The 27,960-nt window shown below is 42.9% G+C and overlaps 1 long non-coding RNA gene across 1 annotated transcript in view; it reads right to left on the bottom strand.

Moving 5' to 3' along the window:
• Positions 1–27,960, bottom strand: part of LOC109313563 — a 610,519-nt gene that overhangs the window by 231,135 nt on the left and 351,424 nt on the right. The window contains exon 4 of the long non-coding RNA XR_002102087.1: positions 6,393–6,497. This is a non-coding gene — a long non-coding RNA (uncharacterized LOC109313563). The remainder of the gene's footprint in view (positions 1–6,392; positions 6,498–27,960) is intronic.

The following is a 27,960-nucleotide window of genomic DNA, read 5'->3' as shown; positions in this document are numbered from 1 at the left end:
GGGTGCTCCCTCCCCCTCCTCTAGCCCGACGGTCACACTGACCATGGAACAAGCTGCACTGGTTTGCGTGGTACCAGATAGGAGACCAAAAGAGGCCTGACCTGACAGGACCTAGCCTTAGTGCTAAAATAATATCACGTTACAAAAGTAAGCACATTAGTTTTTCCTCAGGTACTTAAGCAGGATAGAATAGGATCCTATATGGAATAGGATCTGTCCTTTAATGCATACTTGTGGAGAAAGTAGAATATTAATATTGGGAAAATTGTTTGGTTCCTATGGGATTGAGTGAACCAATCTTTTTCCCCCCAGTTTCTATCTGCATGGCATTTATGTCTGTCAAAGTCTTCCTTTTAATTTTTAGACCTGTTTAATTGAAAACAAACAAACACTAACCCTCATAAAAACCCAAGCCTACCAGCAGTCCGCAGCTCTAAAACTTAGATGAAGTAGTCAAATGTCCCCATACTCTCCAAAATTTCTAGACTTCAGCAGGAGGCACAGGTGTTTTTCATTTATGAAGATGAAGTTTAGGTGTCTTGTGATGGATTAGCCAAAACTCAGTGGTTCATTTACACAATGTGGCAGTAACCAATTCTTCCTAAACTGCTGAGTATTTAAAATTGAGTGCCAGTGCTGGTCTGGCTTCCCCAGATTGTAACATTTTATTAATATTTGTCAATTGTTTTCAGGGCCTTAAATAAAAGTGCAAAATACAGCATTGTTACAAAGTATTTTTATTGACAGCACAGATTCCGAGCAGCCTGTCTCCTACTTCACCATGGCAATATTAATAGAAAATCTTTGATACAAGCAACAGCCAGAAATGAATGCCTAAAATCTGTAGACAGAACCTTTCACTCCATACAGAAGAGTCCTTAAGCATTTTAAACAGTGCCATATCTAAAATAGGAAGAGCAAAGTGCACTCAATATTTTATAGCTTATAAATCAAATGGATCTTGGGGAGGAAAAAAATGAACACCTTAAAGGCTTATGAGACAAATTATCAAACAAACTCCATTTCATCTTGAAGAGCTGTAAACCTATCAAAGCTCTGTGCTAAGTAGCTATTAGCCATGTCCCAAAACATGCATGCATCTGCTAAAGGACTTCACTGCACAGCTATTTTCCTGATTACACCAGATAAAGAATAAATAAAAAAGAAACAGAAAACATTGCTCATAACCGTGATGTATAATCAAGTAACTAACTTGCCAAATAATTGAAAAATAAATCAAGATCTTTCAACCATGACACAATGGCTTGTTACTTAGCACTAAGGACAGTGAACTGCCTCATGAGGAAAAGGATTTTCTTCTTTACATTCATTACTGCAAGTAGATCAAAACATGAAACATACCAATAGTCAAACCCATCCCCTATAAATACCGAAACAATTTTAAACAGAAATCATGGAGCTTGATAAAGAAAATAGATATTTCCCTTTAGTGTTTGGCCACTGGTTTTGTTAGCAAATGAAGAAAAGCAAAAGCATAACAGAATTATGTGCACTAAGAAAAAGAAAGGGTCTGCTAAGTATTTGTATGGTGATGAGATTTTAAACACGCAAGCCATTTAAACACGTTTCTTTCCATTGAGGAACATGCGTATTGAGGGCTTGTCATCCTTCTGTGATCTATGCTCTTCACACAAAGGAAACTCTTCACACAGTTAACCTATAAAATTAGTAGTGAACTTCAGAAACACAGAAGAAAGTGAAAGCCTTGAGGGCAGAACGATTATTTTTTATTAACAACCAATACAAGAAAAAATATTTTTAGGCACAAAACCTGAGCTATCCATCCATAAAAATAATGGCTTTCAAGCATAATTATAAAACATTGTAAAAAACTTCAAGAATTACTGAAAGATCAAATGTGTTTCTTTAAAATCCCATCACGAGATATTAATTTAAAGTTTAAATAAAATTTCTGAAGACAGACCATGTGTCTCCAATTTAATGTAAGCACCTCCTCCTCCTATGGGAAATGCTAGAAAGTATTATTTTTTATTTAATTATAGAAATGCCTTTGTTTTATAATTCTTTTTATAGTTGTAGAATACCACTCTAATGAGAGCTGTTATAGCCACTCAGCAAACTGATCATATGGTTACATTTTACAAGATCAAATACCAAAAAAACCCTAAAACCTTTTTATGTAAACCCTCAAACTTTTGACAGAAATATAATCCCAGCTAGGCAATACATGTGAACTGACACCTTACAAGTGGTGTTGAGTAGGGCTGTGTGAAGCTTTGGTTGATGATTCAATTTGGAGGAGATTTGGCACAATTTGGCAGCCAAATCTCTGAATCTGAACTGAATTGGGAGACCAATTAAAAAGTCCAAATCAATTTGAAACTCTCTGAATTGATGTGGAAAAGATTTGGAGAGCTTTGGCGATTCAGGCAGTCCCTGCTTGCTGCTGCAGGGAGTTGGACTTGGACTCCATGCTGGTAAGTAAGGGGCGGGGGAGGGGAGGCTGGAGCAGGGAAGAGGGACTGTGGGGGGGCCCCTGCCAGACGCCGTCCCTTGCCTGCTCCCTCAGGCCCCCTGAGCATTTCCTGACTCCTGGTCGCTGTCCCAGCTCTCCCATGGCTGCCCCACCTGTCCCAGCTCCTCGTTCTTTAAAAAAAAAAAGCCCACGCTCACGAGCTGCTGCCATGCAGGGGAGCAAGCCCCACTGCCCCCCACTGCCCCATGCTGCTTAAGGGGCTCTGCCACAATCGCCCTGACCCCCAACAACTCTCCCAGCCCCTGCCATTGCTGCCCCTCCCACCCCAGCTCCCAACCCTTTAAAAAAACCAATCTCCGCCCCCAGACTCACCAGCTGCTGTAGCAGCCTCAGAGCTTCTGGGGGCTCATGGCAGAGCCCCCTCAAGCAGCATGGGGTAGCAGCAGGGATCCTCCCCCACCCCTCCTGGCAGTACTCAGTGAGAATGGGGCTTTTATTTTTAAAGGACTGGGGGGCTAGGACCGGGTAGGGCATCCATGGGGGGGTGGTGGGAGAGTGGGCAGGGGGCAGAAGGCTTATGACAGAGCCCGTCATGCAGTGCAGGGCAGTGGGAGGTAGTGGAGGTGGCCCCCCTGCTTGGCAGCAGCCGGTGAATGGGGGCGCTTTTTTTTCCAAATACCTGGGAGCTGGGGCCGGGTGGGGCTGGGAGAGCAGGCAGGGAATGGGGCCTGTGTGATTTGGAGATTCAGCAACATGTGAATCTCCAAATCAGATTTGGTTGAATCACTCAGGACAGTGATTTGAATCACCGAATCAAATCGCTGTTCCCCAAATCGGCCGAATCTGAAGTGAATACTAGCCACTTGCACAGGCCTAATAATATATGATTTGATGGAAAATAAGTTACTGTGAGTAAGTTACTAGGGTTATTTTTCATGTATGTTTGATTATTTTTAAAGTTAACAGATATAGACATATCTGCACCTGGGTACACACAAACATCAGGCACACTATCAAGATGCAAAACTTGACTACAATAGACAAGTACATTTAGGGAGTTATAGCAATAGGTCCTTCTGCAATTTGAACTTCCCCTTACAAGGTCTGACTCTCACCCTGCTTGCATTGATTTTTCTTGGGTGTAAATGCATTGACTGCATAGCAGTTATGCCTTATTTTTGTCTGTGTGAAAAGAAGTATTTTCACTCCTACAATAGAAAGGCATTTATTCTGTTTTCAAAACTTGTAAAATGACTCGGTCTCAAGATGAAGTATTATGCATCAAATTTTACCCCAGAGTCATACTTTGTTCTCTTTTTTTGGTGGATAAACTAGAAAACAGTGAAAATGGAGGTTTATAAATGATAATGTTGACACTTAATGAAATGACAAGGACCATTACAGCAGTAACACAGCTGTCAATAATTGGTTCAGAAACTTACACATTTCTGTCCCTGCCAGGCATCTGAAGATAAACTACATACCATTATTATCAATATAACATTGAAAAAAATAAGAAAGGGTGGTTGCCCAGTTTACCTCTTTGCAATAGGTAAATATCAGTCTTTCATTTTTAAGTAAACTAATCTACTGTTACCATCAAAGGAAAGCAAAATATATGGTAAACACCATCAAATAGACAAGTCAGCAACCTGTGCATTTGAACAGAGTACCATGGGAAACAAACAACAGCTACCACTGCAGCACATTACCATCAGGCAAGACAGCTCAACGCTTGCTGAGAACTTCCAATGATAATTTGATGACATAGCATACATAATATTAAAAGCTAGACGATGTTTAGGCATTTTGACAAGGAAATAAAGAGGAACAACAAATCTGAACATTAACAATGTAAGCCATTGGCAATGCGTTAGGGGGTGCACGTGGATGCATGTGCACTCTCCGAGCGTGGAGGTGCACCTCCTGCAAAAAGGCACTACTAACGCTGCAGGCAGCACCTGTGGGTGGTTGCTGCTTGCTACCCCACCTTGCCACCGACACTGCTGGCAGCATCTGTGGGCAGTCCACGATTGCTACTGGCCACTGCCACCACTGCTGGTGGTGTCTGCAGTTGGTCACTGACTACTGGTTGGAGCTCGCCACCCCCCATTGCCACTGACAGAGCTGCCACTGCCTGTGGGAGATCTCTGTGTCCCCCCGAGCCTCTGGGGGCACACGGCATTCACGATGTCAGCCATAAGTTGTATGAACAAAATGTTTGTTTGATGATGTCACTGGAATTACATACATAGTACTGGGGGTTGAATTTTTAATATTTTTATACTAAAAAAAATGCAGGCGATGCTTAACTTAGAGCCAAATTTTGGTTCACTTGTGCCAGTGAAATTCTGACTTCCATTGCACTGGAGATATTTACATCCCAGTAACCAAGCGCAGAATTTAATCAGGTCAATGGCTGAAAGGCCACTCAATGTATGATCCAAATCTATGAAACAAACTGGGTGCCTGTGACAATATCTTACCCATAACTAGGTTATAAGCATTTTGAAAAATTCACACAAGTTAAGAGGCTGGTAAAAACAAGAAGAGAAACCTAGCTTTTTCTCAACCTTGCACAACCTTGAGGCAGTTGGACCCACCACCTATATGCTCCCCCCATGGGAAATCCTTTCTGTACAGCTACTCCTCCTTGGATACCCTACATGCTCTTCAACCCATGTTTATTGTAGATATGGGCTGGCTCTCCATTTAGCTGCTTCAGAGCATTCAGACTAATTCCAATAGAAACAAATCTACTGAAACTAACTTCAGGGCTGCTCCATTTTCAGCCCTCTTTTGAGTCCTTCCCTAAAACAGACGACCCTTATACCCAGCCAGCGATTTCTGGGCTTCGATCCAACTGAGAGGTCAGGCCAGGCCAGGCTCACTGCTCCTATCTTCAAGTAGACTTCTCATCCACTTGTTTTACCATGCACATGTAAATCACACATACTTGCATGCATAAATCCTGGTGTGAGCACACACATACCTATATCTTACTTGTACAAATGCAGCATGCATGTCTTCTCCGGCTGCAGTTGCTGGGCTCCCCTACTTTTCAGCCTATATCTCAGGATGTAAGCCAGGACTTAATTTGTAGTGCAGCACTGCTAATGAAACCCATGTTCGTTCTTTAACTCCTTGGTGGCTGGTGCAGACTCCACAGCCTGTGACACCCCTCCAAACCCTCCTCATGTGTAACAGAACGTGGGATAGCTTCAATGTGGGAACATAGGACATCATGGAATAGCTTCAACTGTCCTGTCAGACATACCCACCCCAATTTTAAAATGCATGCTTTACATTAATGGACTGCTGTTTCTCCTCTCTGTGCTATCCCTCGTTATACCTGCCATCTTGCGTACTAATGTGGCCTAGTGTGATGCAACATAATAGCAAGATACCAATCAAAAATGTAGTATCAACAGTAGAGAATAAAAGGGTATTCGATCTCTAGATGAGGAAATGAATAAGTTTTTTTAAAAAAACAATATCCTGGTTTGTGTGTTTTTGGAGAGGAGAAATCCAGTGCTATATAACAACTGTATTTCAAAGAACTTTTACAAATGTTAATTATATTCATAATTTCAGCACCAAAATGTCAAAGAATCTCTTCAAGGGCTCCATCCTACAAATCAGGAGATTTGTTTAGCAGTACAGATTACCACTTCCAGTGCTGGTGTCTGTCATTTGTACCCTGTGGCTACTTCAACAGTCAAACTTTCAAATACAAATAACAAACCCCCTAGCGTATGCAGGAACGTAATGGTAGACACAGACCCCTTGGAATTAAGATGCTTCACATGAACACATTTAGTGCTCAACAAATAATTTCTGAATGTCACTGATCCTGGATTCTTTTTTTTTTAAAGCTACTTTCTGTTCCTTTGACAGATGTGTTATGCTGCATTTCATTACTTTCTCTCCTTACCTCGTTCTTCTTTTGTTTTAGATAAGTGATGAGGCTTTCGGGAAAGATTAAGCACAGGCAGGCAAAGCAATGGCCCAAACACGGTTTTAATTGGAACCTCAAATCCTGTGGAAAAAATAAGAAATTAAACCATTAATAATATGATCTTACCAGCAGACGCAGCGTGTTGATGTATTTCATTTTAGGCAGCTTTTACTAAATGTCTTTCTATCAGATTTCAGCAGGTGAAAAGCCCATTAGTCAAATCACATTAAAAAAAAAAAAAAAAAGATTCTAGCTTTCAAATGGTAAGATTTCAGTAAAACGAGCTAAGGCTTTACAAGTGCGTACTCACATGAGCAGTCCTTAACTGTGTAAGTAATCCATCGACATTACTGAAGGGACAAATTCCCTGTGTGAGTTTACACAGTCAGACTTCAAAATACTGAGTAGTTTTTCTTTTGTAGAAACTAGAACTCTTAGCCCTGTTATGCAGCGCTAATCACGATGTTTTCTTATGCTGTTACAATACATTCTTTGCCTAATGAATTCTTGATAGAGTACAACCATTGTATTGCAATATGACCCACATGAAGCCAAAACATAACATTGCGCAGCTTAAACTGCAAGACAAAACGCAGAGAAAGAAATTTCATTTCTCTGGAGGCCAGCAAAGACGCGAAACACAAATACCTCCTTAAAAGAAAATCATAATGTCAATAATTTAATGAATCAGAGGTTACATGTTATGCTTCTGGACAGATGGCAACAACACATCCAATAAAATGAAATAAAATCACCCAGATACATCATAATGTGCCTTGTTTAATTCATGTTTTATTTCAAACTATCAGATTACAGGTATTTCTAGCATCAAGATTTGTATTCATACTTACCCTGCCATAATGACCAGCTCCCTAGCACAACATCTGTAAACTTTGATCAAATGCTTTATTTCTTAAGAAAATGGAGGCCCTGATTTTTTTTGTGTGTGATATAAACAGGTTCTGGTCTATTGACCTCACTAGACTGGCAGCATATAATTTGACCCACAGAGCTAGAAATTTCAGTTCCTCATAATTCAATAGGCTGAGGAGAAAAATGTTCACGTTTGCTATTGCTGAATAATAAATGTATGCATAAGAAACTGATTTGTGATTAAAATCAAATTTCTGTGCTGTCATTCTCAGATGTGCTAGGCCACTGGAATCTAAATGACATTCCACGTTAGGGGACTGGTTATTAATACATGGATGGTGCCAGTCAGCGTGTTAAAGGCTCATATTGAAAAATACCATTTCGAACTGCGGAACGACTCTCTCTTTATAAAAGCGCTCTTTAGTAATGATAGTTTGGGTGGCTAATACATTTAATTGTTGAAGTCTGTCACTGGAGGACTGCTGACTGGTATGTAAGTGCAAGGGCTGAGTTGATGAATTAGTCATTTTTTACTGAAATGGTTTTTTTTCCCCTTAGAAAATGTGAGTTCCTTGAAACTGAAACTTTTCATAGAAACCAATTAGTTTCAACAACTATTCTGCCTGGGATGTCTTCTACATCCAGGATAAAATTTCTGATTGGAGAACATGCCCACGGTGGTCTGAAATGTGGTGTACACAGGTTCAAGATCCTGTTCTTCTAAATTTGGAATGAAAACAAATGGTGGGACATGAACATTTCTTACAAAATGCAATTCTTGTTTTCTGGCCAGCCCTGCTCATAGTCCAGTCCTTGTGTTTGTGACACCTGGGATTCTCAACAGTTGCCTTTTATTATTTTCAGCTAAACTGAAATAAATAAGTGAATGGATGAATAAATGCCATACAGCGAGGAAGACAAGAAATGTCCTTGGACAGCATCCTAACGCTCACGTAGAAGCTCCCTATCCATAACCCTTTTTCAAACCTTAAAAATGCTGTCACTGACTTCCAGCCATATACTTCTTGGCAATATGCTACCTAGACCTCAGCTGCAACACATTTACCTCCATCCCTAGCAAAAAATGACACATCTTCAACATCTCCATGCTGAGCCCATGATTGTTGTTGAAAAGCACAGCTTGCCCACTCATTTCCATTCTTTGTGAGCTGAGTAAAGAAATGCAGCTGCTTTAGTGGACTGCAAAACATTTCCCCAGAACCACTCGCAGGTGCTCTGTTTGGAGTATTTTACTGGGGTAGCCTTAGGGCCACTTTAAGTTGGTTATGTTGAATGATGTTCAGCGTGTCCAAAGCAGGAGTGTGGGGGAAAGCTGCACTTCCAAGCTTGAGGGTAGATAGTCTGCATGGGAAACTGCTGTCAGTAATAGGATTTAGATGAGAGGGATCTAAAAGAAATGCAATATCTAGCTAAAAAGAAACTAGAAACTTTACTAATATGCAAGGGGCCTAGGGCTATATTATTCCATTGAAGAGCCACGCAGAGAAACATAACTGAGTTTAGAAGGTAGGGGAGGCTCCTGGTGCTAGGGAGTATGGCTGTTACCCTCCAGCCAGGTCCCAGACAGAACTGCTCCCTGCACTCCCACACGTGTCCCGCGGACACTCCACTACAGCCCCTAGTCCCCCTATACTCTTTATGCATTTTCCCTGCCACCTCAAATGCCCCTTAGCTCCACTCTGCCCTCTGTTACCCCAACTACCCCTATGCTCAGCCCTACTGCATTATGCCCAAAACCCCATCTGAACTCACTATCCCCTTTATGCTCTACTGAGTCCAACCAAGCCCCTTCACTGTCCCCATAAACCACTGCATGCCACAGAGGCCCATCCCCATCCTACCCAGGCTCCCTGAACCATTGCAGCCCATGGAGCCCTCTCCTGCCTCTCTGAACACCCAAACCTCACTGCAGTCCTTCACGCTCCCTGGGCCACCCTCACCCACAATCCTTCTTGCTCCCAACCCTCCTCATTTTGCCCTCACAGCCCTCAACACACCCTCTCAGACCCAAACCCTATTTATCCCATTTGCCCTTTACAACCTCACCCCTATAACACTGCTGCCTGTTCTCACCCCACACCTCTATACCTCACCCCCCAAACCCCTTGGTAGACATGACTCTCCCACGGGAATCTTCCCCATCAGAAACCTTCCCAAACAGCAATCACAACCCTGGAGCAAGTAGGACCAGGGCTGTAACTGCCCCCCTCCACCCTAGCTGCCCACAGCTTATCTCCACTACCCTCAAAACACAGAAACAAACAATTGGTCCAGGGAAGGACTCAGTTCAGCTGCTGGCAATACCTCTCTCCAAGACCAACTCCTTTCATCCCGCCATGCCCAGCTTTATGCCATACTGGTTGTACTGCTAGTTCAGCTTTCCACAGCCTCCATCATCTACTGTAATGAATAACCCTAAAAAGGGTCACTGTAACAACCTGCCTTTTTGCTTCACTTTTTCCTTTGACTGCTGTGCCACTGAACAGCTCAGCCTACTTTGCCCTCCCAGTCTCTTATGTGTTAGATGCTTGAATCCCCTAGGAACAAAGCCACCCAGTATAGGCTCCCAGATAGCAGCAAACCTTTATTAGACGTGCTGGGGAATGATCAGAAAAATATTACTAGGAGTAGATAATAGACAGGATAATTGTAGAAGAAAGGGTAGTTTGATTAAAGGAAGATCAAGGGTTCTTAACACCTACAGACTAGAGTGAAGAGATAAGCAGAAATCAAGTAGGTAATAATGAGCCATTAATTTAATTGACTCGCTCAGCTAAAGTTGAATAGAAATGCAGTCTTACCCGACAGAGAGTTTGTTTTAAACTTTGAGTGAACAGGCCTCAAAGGGTCAAACCTCTCCCTCTCCCTCTCCCCTGGAGCGGCCCCTGAATGTATACATAATACAGTTGTAGATACTTTAGAAGTGCAAATAATAAATGATACATGTAAACGCACAACTCCTCTTTGTTAGCTGATTTTAGGGCTCTGACTAAAGCAGCTAGAATCTAAGCAACATAACATCCAAATCCACACAATCCTATTGGAATTTTCTGGGTTTTTTTCACATAAGCCCCTGAAACCTACTACTTAAAATTGCTATCAACTGAAACCAATAAACCAAAAATAAATTCTGTAATAGCACGCACCTACACTACACTACACACACACACACACACACACACACACACCGCCCCCAGGGAAATAATACTGCCAGACTTCCATCCATGCTTCTGAAATCCTGCTCACCTGGTGGGAAGTATAGCTGATTGATCCCATCTAGAGATAAAGAGTGACTCTTTCGTAGGAGGAAAGTAAAGCAGGGTGGGCTGGAGGGCATCCTAAGAACAGTCAATCTCAGGAAGAAAGCACAGGCTGAGGTTCTTACCTATAGGGTTTACAGTCAGTCTTTCCTGAAGCATCCTATTATTATTTCTTCCTCAGTGATTCTTTCCTATCTTTCTGCTCACCTTTGAAGCCTTGTCTGACAGACTATAATCTGTTTGGGCCACAGCCTATTATTATCTACGGCCAGAATTTCCAAAGGCGCCTAAGGAAGACCGACATCATTCTCTCACTAATGTTCAATTCATTTAATCTCAATTCTTTCTATCTGAATGGAATCAAGGAACTAGCTTGTGGGGTCTTTAATAAACCAGCTAGGTCCACAGCAAAGCATCAGTTTACAAATTCCAGCCTATGTGATCACATAAATGAACTCTAACATGTATGAAGATTTTTGATATTATGGCAAACTTCATGAAGACAAATTTGAACACCTAAGTCAGGGTGTATGTATTCCACTGAGGAGAGGTTGGGTACACAACCCATTCCAATTTGGTGTCAGTAAAATACAGCCACCTTTGTTGCAAGTTATGATGATGAACCTCACACTTCTGGCATGTACAGGAGTTAATCAGTAATGTCTTTTTGCTATGCCCTTTCCCTATCCCTACCCATTCAGTGAAAACACAGAGTAGAGCAACCCTACTGATCATTCAGTGCCTTTACTTCTAAAGTCCTGATTAAAAGATTCAGTAGCTACATGGAAGAAGGTTATGAGACCATGTGGACCAAATGCCACAAAGAACCATATTTACTCTAAGGTATACAACAGGGCTGTGCGAAGCTTCAGGTGCCTATTTGATTCAGAGGAGATTCGGCCCAATGCGGTGGCTGAATCTCCAAATCAAAATCGAATCAAGGGACCAATTAAAAGGTCCAAATTGATTTGAAGCTCTCTGAATTGATTCAGAAAAGATTCGGAGAGCTTTGGTGATTCAGGCGGTCCCTGCTCACTGCAGCAGGGAGCTGGACCTGACTCCATGCTGGTAAGTAGGGGGCGGGGGAGGGGAGGCTGGAGGAATGGGGAGGGGCCATGGGGGGACCCCTGCCAGGCCCCATCCCCTGCCTACTCCCTCAGCCCCCCTGAGTGCCCCCCCAACCACTGCCCACTCTCTCAGGCCCCACCATGGCTGCCCCACCAAGCCCCAGCTCCTGGTTATTTAACAAAAAGCCCTTACTCACCAGAGGCTGCCAGGCGGGGGAAAGGGGGGTGATCCACGCTGCCCTGCAGTGCCCTGTGCCATGTTGAGGGCTCTCCCATGAGCCCCCTGACCCCCACCTGCTCTCCCAGCCCTGCCCCACGCCTGCCCCACCCACCCCAGCTCCCAGCCCTTTAAAAAAATTAATAAAAATGCCCCAACCAACCAGCTACTTCAGCAGCCTTGGGGCTTCTGGGGGCTTGTGACAGAGCCCCCCACACAGCATGGGGCAGTGGGGGCAGCAGGATTTGGTGATGCTAAGGTTTTTGTTTTTTTTTTAAAGGGCTGGGAGCTGGAGCAGTTGGGGCGGCCATGGGGGATGGCTGGGAGAGTGGGTGGGAGTTAGGGGGCTCATAGCAGAGCCCCCCATGCAGCATGGGGCAGTGGAGGGCAGCAGGGATGACACCTCTCCCTGCAGCAGCAGCTGGTGAGTGCGGGCTTTTTTTCCTCCAAAGAGCTGATAGCCAGGGCTGGGTGGGTGGGGCTGGGACAGTGGGTGGGGGATGGGGCCTGTGTGATTTGACGATTCAGCTGATTTGGTAACAGCCAAATCGATTACGCACAGTGAATCGAATAACTGAATCGAATCACTGTCCCCCAAATCGGCCAAATCTGAATCCAAAGTGAATGCTAGCTGCCACTTTGCACAGGCCTAATACATAAGCATTATTATTACCATTATCAATTATTTTAATAGCTGTACAAATGAGCCTGACTCTAGGGCATTCACTAGCAGGTAACTCCTTAACGCAGAATCCTGGTGACTGGAGTCTCACCTAAATAATGATGTAAGGCAAATTTGGCCACCTTATCTGTAAGGTGACAGTAAAGGTCTCAGCTAAGCTACTTTGCAAATTTCAGGTTCTAAAGCATGCAGTGTATGTTTCTCGAGTTCTGGTAGAATGACATTTAATGTGAACAGGAGTAGTCAATTTGTTTAGCTCATACGAGATCTGGGTAGAGTCAGAGGTCCCTTTTAAGAGTATTTGTGATGATGAACTTGACCTCTAGGCTTGCTTAAAGAGACTACAAATAATCTAGGCATCCAAAAACTGCTTTATTCCACAAAGATAATAAAATAAGAGACCATATTTTTTTTTAATTGAGGTGCTTATCTCCCATTGCTTTAAATGGGAATCAGGTACTTAACTACCTTAAAGATCTGGCTCAGTGCTCTCAGAATATCTATGATATGCAATAATGTCTCTCAATGAGTTAGAGAATCTAATGCGGGGAAAAAAGAAACAAATATATCTGATAAGTGTATATATTGGTTAAACTGAAAGACCAAATTCACTTCATGTGTAATTTTGGATGTTATCCCAGAATCACTATGACTTTATGAAAAGTCATATATATATAGAATGCTGCCTTGATCGGCAGGTGGTTCAAGGGACATCATGACACAGGCTGAAAGGCAGATTGGTTGAAGAGGTAAGGACTAAGTTCACGACCCATGTAGTGGATTTATTTAATTATATGACTGCCAGTGTCACGTTGATCTTGGGCAAATAATGGATGGACTGACATGGGATTTGATTATTCAAGCATTAAAGGATGGCAACATAATTAAAGAAATTGAAATGGGTTTATGAAAAACAGATATCGTGAGGTTAATTTTAAAGTCTTTTTAGTGAGAACGCAAAGTTTGTTGACAAAGGGGATAGTGTTGATATAAGGCATTAGTCCGGGCATCATGCAAGTAAAATAAAAATTAAGCACTGTATATGTTAAACGGATTAAAAATGGACTAAATGCCATACAGGTTTCCCTTGTTTTATGCGGGTTCTGTATGTACAAATTTGCTCTTATGTGATGACCTTTTTTATACCAAAAATTCGTTGTATGCAAGGTAAATTCACTCTTATGTGACCCATGCAGTGGAGGCCCACAGTCAGCTGCTTTGTGTTGTGCATTGTGGGAGTGACACGCACCAAAATATGGTCTCTTGTGTGGATCTGTGCTCCTCGCTCGTTGTCTGCAACACATATTTCTGTAGCTGCCATCCCCATTATGATAGTGCCCTGTGCTTGTGTGCACTGCCTGCCATTGGCGAGTACCAAAAGTGTCTTGTAAATATCGTAGAAATGGGTCTGGGGGTCAGTACAGCTGAGGTCTTGGAACGTATCCCTATTCGTTACATTGTAATGTGGGTTCCCTTGGTGCAAATTCAAATTCTGCACTATTTTCCAGGAACGCATGTACAGCATAAAGTGAGAGAAACCTGTATTTCAAAATATAAATGTGGAATCATTGCCAAGCAGATATCTTTCACTTGGGATTCCAAAGGTATAGGTTCTTAGTCCCACTCTAGGTAACATTTTATTAACGATTTAGAAGAAAATATAAAATAATTACAGATAATAACATTTTTATATGTTGCAAAGACTGGGGCAGTAGTAAATAACAAAGAGGGCTGATAAGCAGAGAATACACAAGCTATATGCATTGCAATGTGGCCAAATATAAGGCCATACACCTAGGAACAAAGAACCCGTGTTACACTTACAAGATGGCACATACTATCCTAGGAAGAAGTGACGGTTTGGTTATATAATGAACTCAACTAAGCTTCCAGTGAGGTACTACAATCACAGATCTGCAGAGGAAACAGGAATATGATGAAAAGATTCTTTAGGATACAGAAAAATCCGGTGTATTAGATTCTAAGACAGACAAATTAAGACTAGAAATAACTTAACATTTTGAACAGTAATGGTAATTAATCATTGGGACAAGTAGTGCTGGATTCTCTATCGCTAGGAAATTAACTCAAGTTTTTAAAGGAGATGTTCTATACAACTAGGAATTAATTCAGGGAACTCCTAGGGCTTGTGCTATGTAGGAGATTATATCACAATGGTTTCTTCAGTCTTTTCTGTGAATCTTCCTTCTTAATCAGTGAACCTTCCTCAGTGGTCAAAACAGATGCAATTTTTTTTTAAGAATCTGCATTCTATTGTGTGTCAGAATATTGCTGTAATTTTGAATTGGTGGGTAGTAGCCTAATACTGTTGCCAAGTGAACTCGACTTAAGCTAACTGACAGACCGGACTTCTTTAGAAACAAGAAGCCGTCTAACATACGAGAAATGGGCACTACCGGTTGAAGGTGACATTGAGTAGCCCAGAGGGAGAAACATTTCCTTTCATCATTATAAGTTGGCCTGTTGGAGGGATTCTTACTCTGAATCAGAATATCCTGAACCTCTACAGAATAAATTGTGTCTATGGCAGTCAACCGACCAGCATCTAAATTGCAGAAACACAGTCCAAGTGGCAGACGTGATGGATGTGGCAGATCCAAGAAATAAAAGTGACAATGTCTAACTCATGTTAGAGCTTTGAGAACTTGTCCTGCTTTGCCTTCCCTCACCTTCCAGTGGATCCAGAGAATTAGAAGAATCAATGGGGAAACCATGCAGCAGCTGATCACTCCATGGAATAAGATGGTATCAGATATGAAGCCATGATTTCCATAGTTAGAGCTAAGGGCCTAGCTTAATGCCTGCTAAAAGGTGCCTGATCCCTGAGTGGACACATCTGTGCCCGATAACATTTTGGCTGCAGGAAGCCAAGCTTCGGGATATAAGCTCCGAACTCTCAGAAGGCAGGTTGGCTGCGCAACACTTCACAGGCCTCCGGCTGTGGCTGGCCTCTGACTGCCTTTTAACTTTGTCTCCTCGTGCTTGTCCCGATTCCTGACTTCTGCCAGTTTCCATCCCCTAACCCATGGCTAGTACCCTTTGGCTACTGATTCTAGTCTGCCGTTGTCAGTTCAGTCTCTGACTCTGGCTTGGCATGTCGGTGCCCGACTTTACCTGCTATCTTGTTCACTTCCCCTGCCCCAGGCTTCCTATCTTCTGCCTCCAGCAGGGTATTAATGATAACTTCTGGGTCTGCACTTTTGGGTTTATACTTCTGGACATTGGCTTTTAAGTTTATAGCCCAGCCCTAACCATTATTGCATAGTGCCTATGCCTGAGCAATTAACTCCCACTGGGAGCAAAACGTGATATATTTCTGGTTTCATTGGTTAGAAGGTATCTACATGGGATGCCCAATTTCCAAAATACCTAGCTAAGACTGTTCCCTTGTGATTATTTGGGAGTCAAAAGGTTTTCTCTGTAGAGGAGATCTTCCAAACATGCACTCTTCCAGAAGATGAGGAACCATCAACTCAGAGTGCTGGATGTATCACTCCAACAAAAGCATCGCCTCCTGACACTAGCGCTTTGAGCCTGTTCTTTCTTGCCTGTAGGAACATATATGTATATGTTACATAACTCTGGTACTTACTATCTGCTAGGACCCCAGAGGCTGTGTCCTGCAGGAAGTTTATTTTACCTTGAGTTCTACACATTTATATTCAGCCGAAAGTCTGAAACCCATGGGCACCTCCAGATGAGCCCGCACATGCCTCTTGCTGTTTCTCAAAGTGGTTTGACATGTGGCAAGAGGCATGCTGGGAACAAAAAAACATTCCCTGCTCTGCATATTTATAGTGCGGGCTCAAAATTTGATACCTGTATATCCAGGTATGAAGCCCCTCCCCAGAAAAAAAGCAGGGCATGCCCAGAGGCAACTGGAGGCTTTGGTCCCCTACAGAGATGCTCTGTGCCTGCCCCTTGCCCCAGTACTGCAGCATTCCCATGCAGGGCAAACAGGCTGATGCAAAAACCAGTGCTTCAGAAGACTTCTTCTCCCAAAGCAGAAAACATATAGATTCTTTTGAGCAATGATGTCAAAAGCTGAATAGCAATAATGAATTTAAAGTGGTACAAAGCTGATATCAATTCAAGGCTGAATAAGTAATAGGAGTTTAAGTGGAGTCCAGAGAATCAACATTCAGATTTCTTTTTAGCTGCTAGCACAGATAGGAATCACTGCATAGTGCTAGGCTTTAAGCAGTGCTCTTTCCTTCCTCAGATGGAAGAACCTACATGCTGATCCAACTCTACCATATTTACTCTTGGAAACTATTATAAGTTGCATGAGTCCTTGCCGCCTCTGATCAGGGAGTGTTTTTTGAAGATGAGACAGCAGATTTTTTTCCTTCAAGGAATTTCTGACTTATATGCTCCTTTCATCTTCTTCTGCACTGAAAATACTTTTATAGCCTCCTGGGCTTTTCCTGTGTACTTCAAGAACGACTATTTCCAAGCTGCGTGCATTTCAGGAATCGGGCCTACCACCAAGCAGAGAGAAACACTCGGTCTGTAAGGCATTCAAAAACACAACTGAATTGCAGGGAGGTGTGGTTTGAAAACTGGCAATTTAGATTAGTTGCATGGCTGGTAGCTTTGGTACTACAGCACTTAGTTTTTTTTCTTTTTCTAAATCAACGGGCTATAATAACAAAAAAAAAAAGCAAAGAAATAAAAATAACTGCAGAAGCCACAACAGCTTGATTCTAGTCATGACCATAGATTTTAGAGAATAAGCAATGGAAACTGTTGTGTCTCGCTGTTACAGGGTTAGAGCGGCAGGTGGGATACCACAGAGGGGCATGTGCACCCCAGTAGACACTGCAAGCTGATTAATCCAATCTCCTGCATGTGCACCAAAAGGAGGATGCAGGTGAGCGCACAGCTGAAGAAATAAAAATTATGGAGGGTGTCTTGCTTACAAATATACTCACTGATGCTAAAGGCAGAGCAAATTCAATAAACTGGTGAAGCATACAGTGAAACAAATCCTACACCGGTTTTCTAAATTAATTCACATTCTTTTGGAAGCCGAGTCATAAAAAAGAGGTATCATGTCACTAGGTCTGTGGTTCAAGGCATTGGAATGGGCACTTAAAAAATTAAGTGTGTTTAATTGGGATCTTCCACAGTCATTGTACACATCCACTTGCACTAACAATGTTCAGATCAATCTTTCTATTTAGTCACATTTGATGGCTAGTCATATCTCATACAAATATGATTTACTATGAGATTAAGTTTCTCATCCTAGCATGTAAGATTTTTTGACAATGGAGCTAGAGCAGCAATGACATCATTTCTTGCACACTGCGTGGGTTTATGTTTGAAAGAGAGAGTATGTGAGAGTGAATTTGATGCCATCTTCGAGCACAATTCAGAGCTGATGAAGTACAATATATCAGACAGATATTTCTATGCAACTACCACCAGGGACAAGGGGGCTTTCTGTTAGATATGTCAGTCATTCAAAGGTACTGCAGAGAGTGCATATTTTGAAACCTGGTGATTTAGATATACATACTCACCTGCCACTAAGTCCGGAATACTATAATATTAATATTTTCTTGAATTTTTCAGTCATTATCATCATAATAACTCTAAGCCAAATCCTTTAAGTCCTTACTTTATATTGACAGACATTAATGGGAATTCTGAGGGGAAAAGGGGAAGAGAGAGATTTTGGAGGAGAAGAATCAACAAAGAACTGGGTGAAGGTCCAATTAAATGCATTTTACTGGAAATAAAGTTTTCGCATTTTCTTACAATGATTTTCAAACTGATAAGATGATGTGAGTATGAGTAACTGAACTGCTAGTGACTTGTGTTCATGTGGGGGCTATTCATGTAACTTATCAATTATTTTGTAACTGACCAACTCATCTGAGTTTCCACCAATCCCAAAGAACTGTTCAGAATCAACTTCCCATATACGAGTTGCAGGAAGATAAAATAAAATGCACCATTTCCAATTAAGAAATAAATTTGAGGGAAGCTTTGAATGCAAAGTTGTTCTTGCAAAATGCTGTTTGGTTATCCTGGTTTTTTTGGTGTTGTCATGAGATTTCGACTTACACTGATGTAGGACTAGGACTGAAAAATATGCTGCTTTTGGTTTTGGATATAAACTGGAACCAAAATTGCTGGGACAAGGTCAAGATTTAGAGATTTACCCTTGGCCTCTGATCTGCTAATTTGAATTGGTTGGGATTTTGGTTCATTATCATGGAACATGTTCTCTGCCCCCCACGAAGTGGACTTGAGACGCTTGCTAAATTCTCTCTAACAATGTGAATCTTCATATAAGATGCCCAATGCACATTTTTAAAAGAGTGTCTGCTATTTCTTATTAGATAAGTATGACCATACTACTACCACACAGGGAAGTGAATGTTCAATCTTAAAAAATGGGAAGAGGGTAATGGAAATAACTTTATGGAGCTGTGGAAGCAAAAATGGGATCTTGAACAAAGATTCTTTTGAGACAGTATAGACAGGCTGGCTCACAGGAAAACATTACATAGCTTTGCCTTTCTGCTAAAAATGTGTGTTTGCCATGTTAGTTATCTTGTAGGGCTGTGCAAAATGGCAGCTTTCCATTTTGACCAGTGTTTTGATGAAAAAGCATTCTGTTTCAAATTTTGTTTTGATTCGAAACAGCTGTTCCATTCTGCCGAAACACTTTCGCTGTTTGGACCCAGTTTCAATGTTTTGTCCATAGGATATATAATGGGGAAGATCTAAACACTCTATAACGTTGTCATTTACGGCCTGATCTGGATGAAGCTTGCAGGAATGGTAGCCCCTTCTGAGGGCGTGAGGCCTGCTGAGTTTCAAGGACATAGGTGCAGGGAGTTTGGAGACACTGCACTCCAACATCTTGAAAAGCAAAACTTATGTCACATGTACATGTTAAGCCACAGCAGGGTCAAAACCGCAGGCATACCAGCCCCTGTGGAGGCCACAAGGCCTTCTATTTTCACAGAGATAGGTGCAGGGGGTTCAGAGAAAATGCACCCCAAAGTCCTGAAAGCAAAACTCATCATGTGTATGTGTTAAGCCACAGTGGGGTCAAAACTTCAGGGATGGTAGCCCCTGCTGAGGCCACAAAGCCTGCCAAGTTTCAAGGAGATAGGTGCAGGGGTTTGGGGGAAACTACCTCAAGCTATGGACAAGCAAAACTCATGACGCTGGTGACAGTGTGTGTGTTAAGGTGCAGTAGGGTGAAAGCTGCAGGCTTGCTAGCCTCTCCTGAGGACACGAAGCCCGCTGCAGTCTCACCAATGCTGAGTAGAGCAGGAGAATTACTTCTTTGCAGTGGTTTTGCTGGAGATGCATCAGTTGGGCCAGGGTAGTGTTGGCCCTGCTGGCTACAGCATCACACAGCTGGCTCATGCTCATACTGCAGTCAGTTATTACCCTCAGGTCTGTGGTGGCAAGTGATGAGGGATCTTCAGTTTTTCTTCCTGATAAGAGGCAGCAGTTGCAGAAGCATCCATGTCATGAGTTTTGCCTGTCAGCAGCTAGGAGTGCAGGGCCCCAGAACCTCTTCACCTATCTCCTTGAAAGCTGGCAGGCATTGTGGCCTCAGCAGGGCCTAGCAGGCCTCCAGTTTTGACCCCGCTGTGGCTTAACATGTACACGTGACATGAGTTTTGTTTTCAAGACTTTGGGGTGTAGCTTCCCCGAACCCCTGCACCTATCTCCTTGAAACATGGCAAACTTCATATCCTCAGAAGGGGATACCATTCCTGCAAGTTTCACCCCTTGTCTGTTCTCCCAGCCCCCCCATGGCTGCCCCACCCTGGACTCATCGGTTCCTATAGCAGCCTCGGGACGTTGGGGGAATCATGGAAGAACCCTCACACACAGCGGGGGGCAGCAGGGATTGCCCAACACTGGGCAGGAACTGGTGAGTTTGGGGTTTTTTGTTTTTTCTTAAAATGCCAGAGCTGGGGTGGGCAAGGGAGCCAGGGGGAGGGGCTGGGACAGCAGAGGGGTGTGGGGTTCATGCAGAGCACCCCACATGGTGCAGGGCAATGTGGAGCATCACAGATTGCCCTCTCCACCCAGCAGCACCCGGTGAGTCAGGGCTTTTTTTTCCCCCAAAGTGCTGGAGCTGGGCTGGGACAGACAGCAGGGGATGAGCCTGTGTGATTCAGAGATGCAACACCAGCCAAATCTCCCAGTCAGATTTGGCTGAATTGACTTTTGACAGTGATTTGAATAACCACATCGAAACACTGCCCCTGGAATCGGCTGAATCCAAATCCAAAGCAAATACTAGCCTCTTCGCACAGGCTTATTGTTTAGTTTTCTTATAGTATCAACTATGTGTCTTCAGTTGATACTAAGTTTTCAGAGGAATAACTAATGCAAACAAGTTATCTCTTTATAAATTCTGTTGCCCCCTACTCCTTCCCCCAACTTACAACATAAGCCTAAGTTAGTTCCTTTAACTAAAAAAATAATGCAGTCCCATGACATATGTAAGGGGAAAAGTCTACTTTTGCACTGGGTTGTATCCACCCTATTATAATGTCAATTTATTCATTTCATTAATAAAGACAGCCTAGGTAGGTTGTCAGGTCTATCACGATTTGTAATATAATCACCCCCTGCTTATGGAGGCAGGTACTATTTAGTCAGTCAGTACTTTCCAGCTATGGGCAGACAGTAAGTTAAAGCATCTCACCTAAAAATAAAATTCAATACATAGCATTCACCTTTTATTTTAATTGGCTGAAGTGCCTGAGTTTTGTCATGAGCTGACTTACAGACTCTCCATCTGTTCAGAATTCACTGCCAATATGAGCCAAAAAAGAAATTTGATAAAAATATTATAGTGCTGCTGTGCCTTCTAGCCTTTTATTTGGGTAACATGCAGAACTTTTGATTCTGAACAAATACCACCTCATTAACCTTATTCTCATTGGCTTGACCACTGCCACCATAACCTGATATTACAGTTTATTTGCAGAGGAGCACACATATTTTTTGAAGCTTATATGAAATAAATTACCTTAGCTTTTTATCAAATTTAAACCACTGTCAATTAAGACTAAAAGGATTGTAGTTGAATTACAGATAAAATATAGAGATGGGCTCTCTCTCAGATATTCAGACATAACTCTGATTGATGCTAATCGAATTTATGCATCTAGGGAAACTATTTCCCATAATATATGTGTGTGTGCATGCGTGCGCTTGTGTGCATTACATATTCACACAATGGAATACAACAATTCCCAACAGCTCTTATCTTACCCAAGGCTATCTTTGGTAGCTTCTACATACAGATATAGGGCAGGATAATCTTAGGGAAGTCTAACTTCTATACATGGCCTGCTTTGACTTCATGAAGGCCTTCAACACTGTCAACCGAGAAGCGCTGCAGAGGATCCTTCTGAAATAGGGATGGCCAATAAAATTCGTCACCATTCTTTGCCTGCTCTATGACTATATGTGAGCCGTAGTTTTCACTAATGGATCTATCATAGATCCTTTTGGCGTTAAGACAGGAGTTTAGCAAAGCTGAATCATAACTCCAATACTCTTTTTTATCTTCCTTTCTGTGGTGCTACATCTGACCACCAGCAAGCTCCCAATAGAGCTAAACTACTGAAAGGATGGTAAGCGATTTAATCTCAGCCAACTCTGCGCCAAAACCAAGACTATCCCAACCTCAATCATCAAGCTTCAGTACGCTGATGATGCTGTAGTCTGTGCTCACTTGGAATAAGACCTTCAGGCAATTGTTGTTACCAAGGCATACAAGAAAATGGGACTAATGCTTAACATTCAGAAGACTTAGTTCCTCTATCTACAAGCTCTTAATAATGAGCAGCCCCCAGCTCCAGTAATTCAGATTTACAAAGAGACTGGAGAATGGTGAGTATATCCCGTACTTCAGAAGCCCTCTCTTACAGAAGGCTGACATTGATGAAGAATCATAGAATTATAGAAAATTAAGGTTGGAAGAGACCTCAGGAGGTCATCTAGTCCAACTACCTGCTCAAAGCAGGACAATCCCTAACTAGATCATCCAGTCAAGGCTTCATTTAGCTGGGTTTTAAAAACCTCTAAGGATAGAGATTCCACATTCTCAATGGGTAACCTGTTCAGTGCTTTACTACCCTCCTAGTGAGAAATTTTTTCCTAATATTTAACCTATACTTCCCTTGCTGTAACTTGAAACCATTGCTCCTTGTTCTGTCATTTGCCACCAGCGAGAACAAGTTAGCTCCATCCTCTTCTGAACCACCCTTCAGGTATTTGAAGGCTTATATTAAATCCCCTAGGCTGAATAAACCCAGGTTAAATTAAATTCTCTAGACTCCCTCAGCCTCTCCGCAGAGGTCATGTGCCCCAGCCCCCTAACCATTTTTGTTTGCCCTCTGCTGGATTCTCTCCAATTTGTCCACATCCTTTTTGTAATGGTGGGCCCAAAACTGGGCACAATACTCCAGATGTGGCCTCACCAGTGCCGAATAGAGGGGAATAATCACTTCCCTTGGTCTGCTGGCAACGCTCCTATGAATGCAGCCCAGTAAGCTGTTAGCCTTCTTGGCAACATGGACACACTGTTGGCTCATATGCAGCTTATTGTCCATTGAAACCCTCAGGTCCTTTTCTGCAATGCTGCTGCCCAGCCAGTCAGTCTTCAGCCTGCAGTGGTGCATGGGATTCTTCCATCCTCAGTGCAGGACTTTATACTTGTCCTTGTTGAACCTCATGTGACTTCTTTTGGTTCAACCCTCCAATTTGTTGAGGTCTCTCTGAATCCTAAGCCTGGCCTCCAGTGTATCTATTACTCCCCAGCTTGTGTCATCTGCAAACTTGCTGAGGGTTCACTCAACACCATCTTCCAGGTCACTGAACAAAACTGACCCCAGGACTGACCCCTGGGGCACTCCACTTGATACTGGTTGCCAACTGGACTTTAAGCCATTGACTACTACCCTCTGATCCAGCATTTTCTATCTGCCTTCCATTCATCTAAACCATACTTTCTTAGCTTGCCTGCAAGAATGTTGTAGGAGATGTATCAAAAGCCTTGCTAAAATCAAGGTATATTGCATCCACTGGTCTCTCTGCATGCACAGAGCCAGTCAACTCATCATAGTACGCAATCAGGTTGGTCAGGCACTGCAGGCAGCATTGATGGTACTTCTCCAGTGACTTGAGGTGTTTGCAAGGTACTGCAAGAATCTCTGTACTTCGAAACCTTATGGCGATAATGGGAGATGGAAATGTGGGAGTGGAAGAAACAGTGCATCATGGACTGAATCAAGAATCTGAAGCCACCCATCACGCACAAAAACACATGCCCAAGTTGCAGCAGATTCTGTTGATCCCAGATTGGCCTTGCCACCCATCTTTGGACCCAAAGATGAGAGAATCTTGGAAGACAATCATCCTTGACTGTGAGGGACTGCTGAAGGTATGAAGGGGTGTATGTGTGAGAGTGTGTGAGAAAGTGTTTCATATTCACAGCAATGTAATACAACGATTGACACCAGCTCTTATCTTACCCAAGACTATCTTAGGTAGTTTCTACAACCAGATATACCATGGCAAAGTTTGGCCCAATGTGCAACCAAAATATGTAATATCTGACTGTATTTTCATACTTGGAACAACTTTTAGAAAGGAGCAAGTGCAGCATTAAATTGTTTGAAACCTGTATCAAAAACTCTACAATGGGTTTGAAATATTTGCTCCATTGAAGTTAATAGAAATTTTACTACTTACTTCAGGAGAGTCAAGATTTCACCCTGGGATTCAATGTCCAAATATACTGAAAATATTATTTAGGAACGCAAGTCTCTCTGAACCCATTACCTTGTCCTTGAGAACTAATTTCAGTTCTCACTAAAAAAAACCCAACCCCGTTCTAGCTATATAGATTCCCTTCTTACCTTCTTGGTCTAAAGAAGGGAGATTATTCCAGTGCTAACTGTAAATGCAAATACAGTTGCTATCAAGAGTTCTGGGTCACCTATATCAAGATAGTAAGAATGAATTACTTCCTAATGCTCCCTAGCAGTAATTATGTGATAAGGTTTAGATTTGGATCAAAGGTCCCCATCTGCTTTCTCTTATCAGTAAAAATGAATCGCATTGGATTACAAAGAGCAGAACGGAATATTTGATGCTATTCTTTCTTAGACTGATGTTTACGGTTTCTCTCACCTAAGTTCTACTTTTCATTTAGCGCTTGCTGGATCTTTTAATAGATTAGGTTTAAAAAAAAGAAAAGAAAGAGAAAGATGACTTGTTGGACACTTCCTTTTGTATGCTTATCTTTGAAATTAACTATAATGGTGCTTTCATATTAATAATGAGCCCATTAGTAACAGACTAAAGTGATTAGGAGATAGTCTTTTTGTCTTTATCAGGCGTGGATGTCAAGTGAGACTATACAGAATGATTCAGATTACATTCTCAAGCGAGGAGAGTGACATCGTTTTGACAAGCCTAAATATGCTGGGCTTTCTGATGGAAATGAAAGTTCTGAGTCATGCTTTTCTCCAAATGAAAAAAGCCCTTCAGAGACAACAAAACAAACATTAATAAAGCAGTTAGTCCCCTTAAAGCATTTTTTTTTTGTCTTACAAGTCTCTCTGTCTGCTTCCTTGCTACAGTCTCAGACTCATTCAGCAGTGTACACTCTTCCATGTACATTGGTACACCTACTGTGATGCCTCTTTTCTCCTCTCCAAAACTCTGGGATTCTCTCTTGTTCCAGGGAAGCCATCTTCAGACCTAATGTCTTTCTCTGATCCATCATTCCCCTCCTTTATTAGTTTGTTTCACAATACTTGCTTTTCCCATTGGTTTTTGTCCTTGGGCAGGGCTAAGGCTGGGGCTGCTGCCCAGCTAGGGGGTGCATGGGGCTTGCAGCCCATATCTGCAATGCGCAGCAGCAGAGTCCCATGGGGAGTGGGACAGGGTCACAGGCAGCTTGTCTGGGGGTGGGGAGAAGAGAATGGGGCTGCCCCCTTGCCAATGTGCACACTCCTTGGGGGCAGGGGGTACCCATCCCCCCAGATCTGTGGGCAGGATGGGGACATGTGTGTGCTGGACACTTCCTGTTTTGGACTTGGGCTTCTGCTGCACTGCCCTCCCTCCCTTGGGTGCAACCCAGCACTGCAGGGAACAGGAAGGCTGTGCAAGGCAGCTGCTTGCCATTGCAAGCTCTGTGCTGCCTTGGCACATGCCCCCTGCAGGAGCAGCAGTAGCAAGGGGCACAACCTGCACTGCCCTCCTGCTGCTGCTGCGTGCGCAGGAGATCTCTCACCAGGGCAGTGCAGCGCTCACAATGGCAAGGAGCTGCCCCGCACAGCCCTGCTGTTCCCTGCAGTGCTGGATCGCACCCTCCGGGCTGCGGAAGCCCTGGCGGAGGGCAGCAGGGTGGGAGTCTGAGCCTGTAGTGGGCAGTCTGTGCCTGTTCCTGCTCGTGCACAGATCTGGGGGGGCACAGGTCCTCCACCCCCAGGAGTGCACACAGCAGTGGGGAGCTGGCCCTACTCCCACTGAAGCCTGCAGTGGACAGGCAGCAGGGGGGAGCAGGGCTCCACTCTGCTGCAGCAGTCGCTGCGTCCTGCAGACCTGAGTCCCTGGCTTTGTAGCCCTGGCAGCTGGAGGCCCCTCCGGCAGGGCTGGGAGAGGGCAGGGGGCTGTGGGTGGGGGATGAGGGGCACCAGCAGACATGGGGGGGGGAGAGTGTGAGACACCAGTGGGGATGTGCGGCGGGGGTGAGGGGCCTTTCACTTTAATCATGAATTTTGGGGGTTTTATCAGAGAAATTGTTATTTTATGTCAGGGAAAGCCAGGATCCTTGAATATAACACTAATGTTATGAAGGTCATATTTGTCCCCTGAAATTTCCCAATCAGATAGTACTAGTTACGTGCCATTTTTCATTTAAGATTGCATGGCATCTGACTATTACTTCAGAGGATTTTTTTCTTTATCTGCTTTGGTGCTTTATTAGGGCTCTGTTATTGTTTATTGTTGCAGCTCTCCTCTTTCCCATAGATGTATAGTGTCCAGCATCCTTTTCCTTTCACACTTCCTGCTTACTTTTCTCTTTAAAATATTTCCCATAGGACATCTCTGTTCTTGTTCCCTGTTTTTAATAATAATGATTATTCAATTTGAACTTCACTCACAATGACATCTAAAAGGTTCAAAGAACAAATCACCTTCATCCATTATTTATCCAACTTTCAACAAATAATGGATAATGACGATAGCAGTCCTCATAACATTCAGCAATCTCAGTAGCTGTCCATCTAAAGTCTTCTATTTAGAACGAGTGCACACACACACACACACACACACACACTTTAAAAGGTAGCTCTCAATCATGACTTAAACCCTTAGGAATAGAGCCTTGTGTTATTGTCATTCTGTATATATTTGCTAAATGAATGTTAATTAGCAACTACAAAGTACTGCAAACCTGAGGTCTCTACAGTCAAACAGCATTACTACAGGTTGGCAAAGTGTATGTTGCACTTCATGTTATTCAAAGCAGTAGAAGAATGTAATTCCCTGAATTAACAGCTGTGGACCTACTGTGACAGGCCACTTGAGACAGTTACCTGTTGCAAACAGTGGAACTGGACGGGGGAATGAAATGAACAGATGCTGCGCCTAGTCTGATATGGCTTTTTCACACGGGCTTTTGGGTTTTTCTACAAAAACATCAGTTCTGTTTTCTTTCTACAGTAGATTATTTTGACCACTGAGCTGGATTTGGGCCTAAGGTTTAATACTCTCTGGCCACCACAGATACATAAGCATACCCAGTCTTCACTCTGGGCTCATAATGATTCTATAACTTCCAGAAATGCAATCTTGCAAGTGAATGGCTCCACAAACTGCCTAGCACATAGCATCGCTGATTAGCTACTGCACTTGACACAATGCAGGCTCTGCAATTTTGCTCGACCCTTTCATAGGTTGTATACAACAGAAGATGACATTGATGTTTTTACACATGGCAACACCACCAAATTCTACCCTCCAAATGTATGCAGAAGTTAACAAGCATTCCACGTTTGTGCATCCAAAGGCACAATTTAGCCAATTTATAATGTAATGCATGGAGCCAAATTCTGCTCGGAGTAGAAAGTATACCTGGACTAATGCCATCAGAGCATCCAAACGTTGCAGTCGGAGAGCTCTCACTAACATCACTGGAGTTATTCTGCATTTGCATTGTGGTACCCGAGCAGAAATTGGCCCAATGACAAATGCTGCTGACAGCTACTAAACACGTGATGGCAATGTTGCTACTGATGTTCACTAAATACAATTCATATATGCATTTGAGCCACCATACAACACATTCTGTAGATAAGCAACTATACAACTGAAAGTTATCATTTCA

The sequence above is a fragment of the Crocodylus porosus genome, unplaced genomic scaffold, assembly GCF_001723895.1.
Source record: "Crocodylus porosus isolate Cpor-Errol unplaced genomic scaffold, CroPor_comp1, whole genome shotgun sequence".
In the NCBI taxonomy this organism is placed as follows: domain Eukaryota; kingdom Metazoa; phylum Chordata; order Crocodylia; family Crocodylidae; genus Crocodylus; species Crocodylus porosus.
Note: the sequence above shows the minus strand (reverse complement) of the source record. Positions and strands in the feature narration are given on the sequence as shown.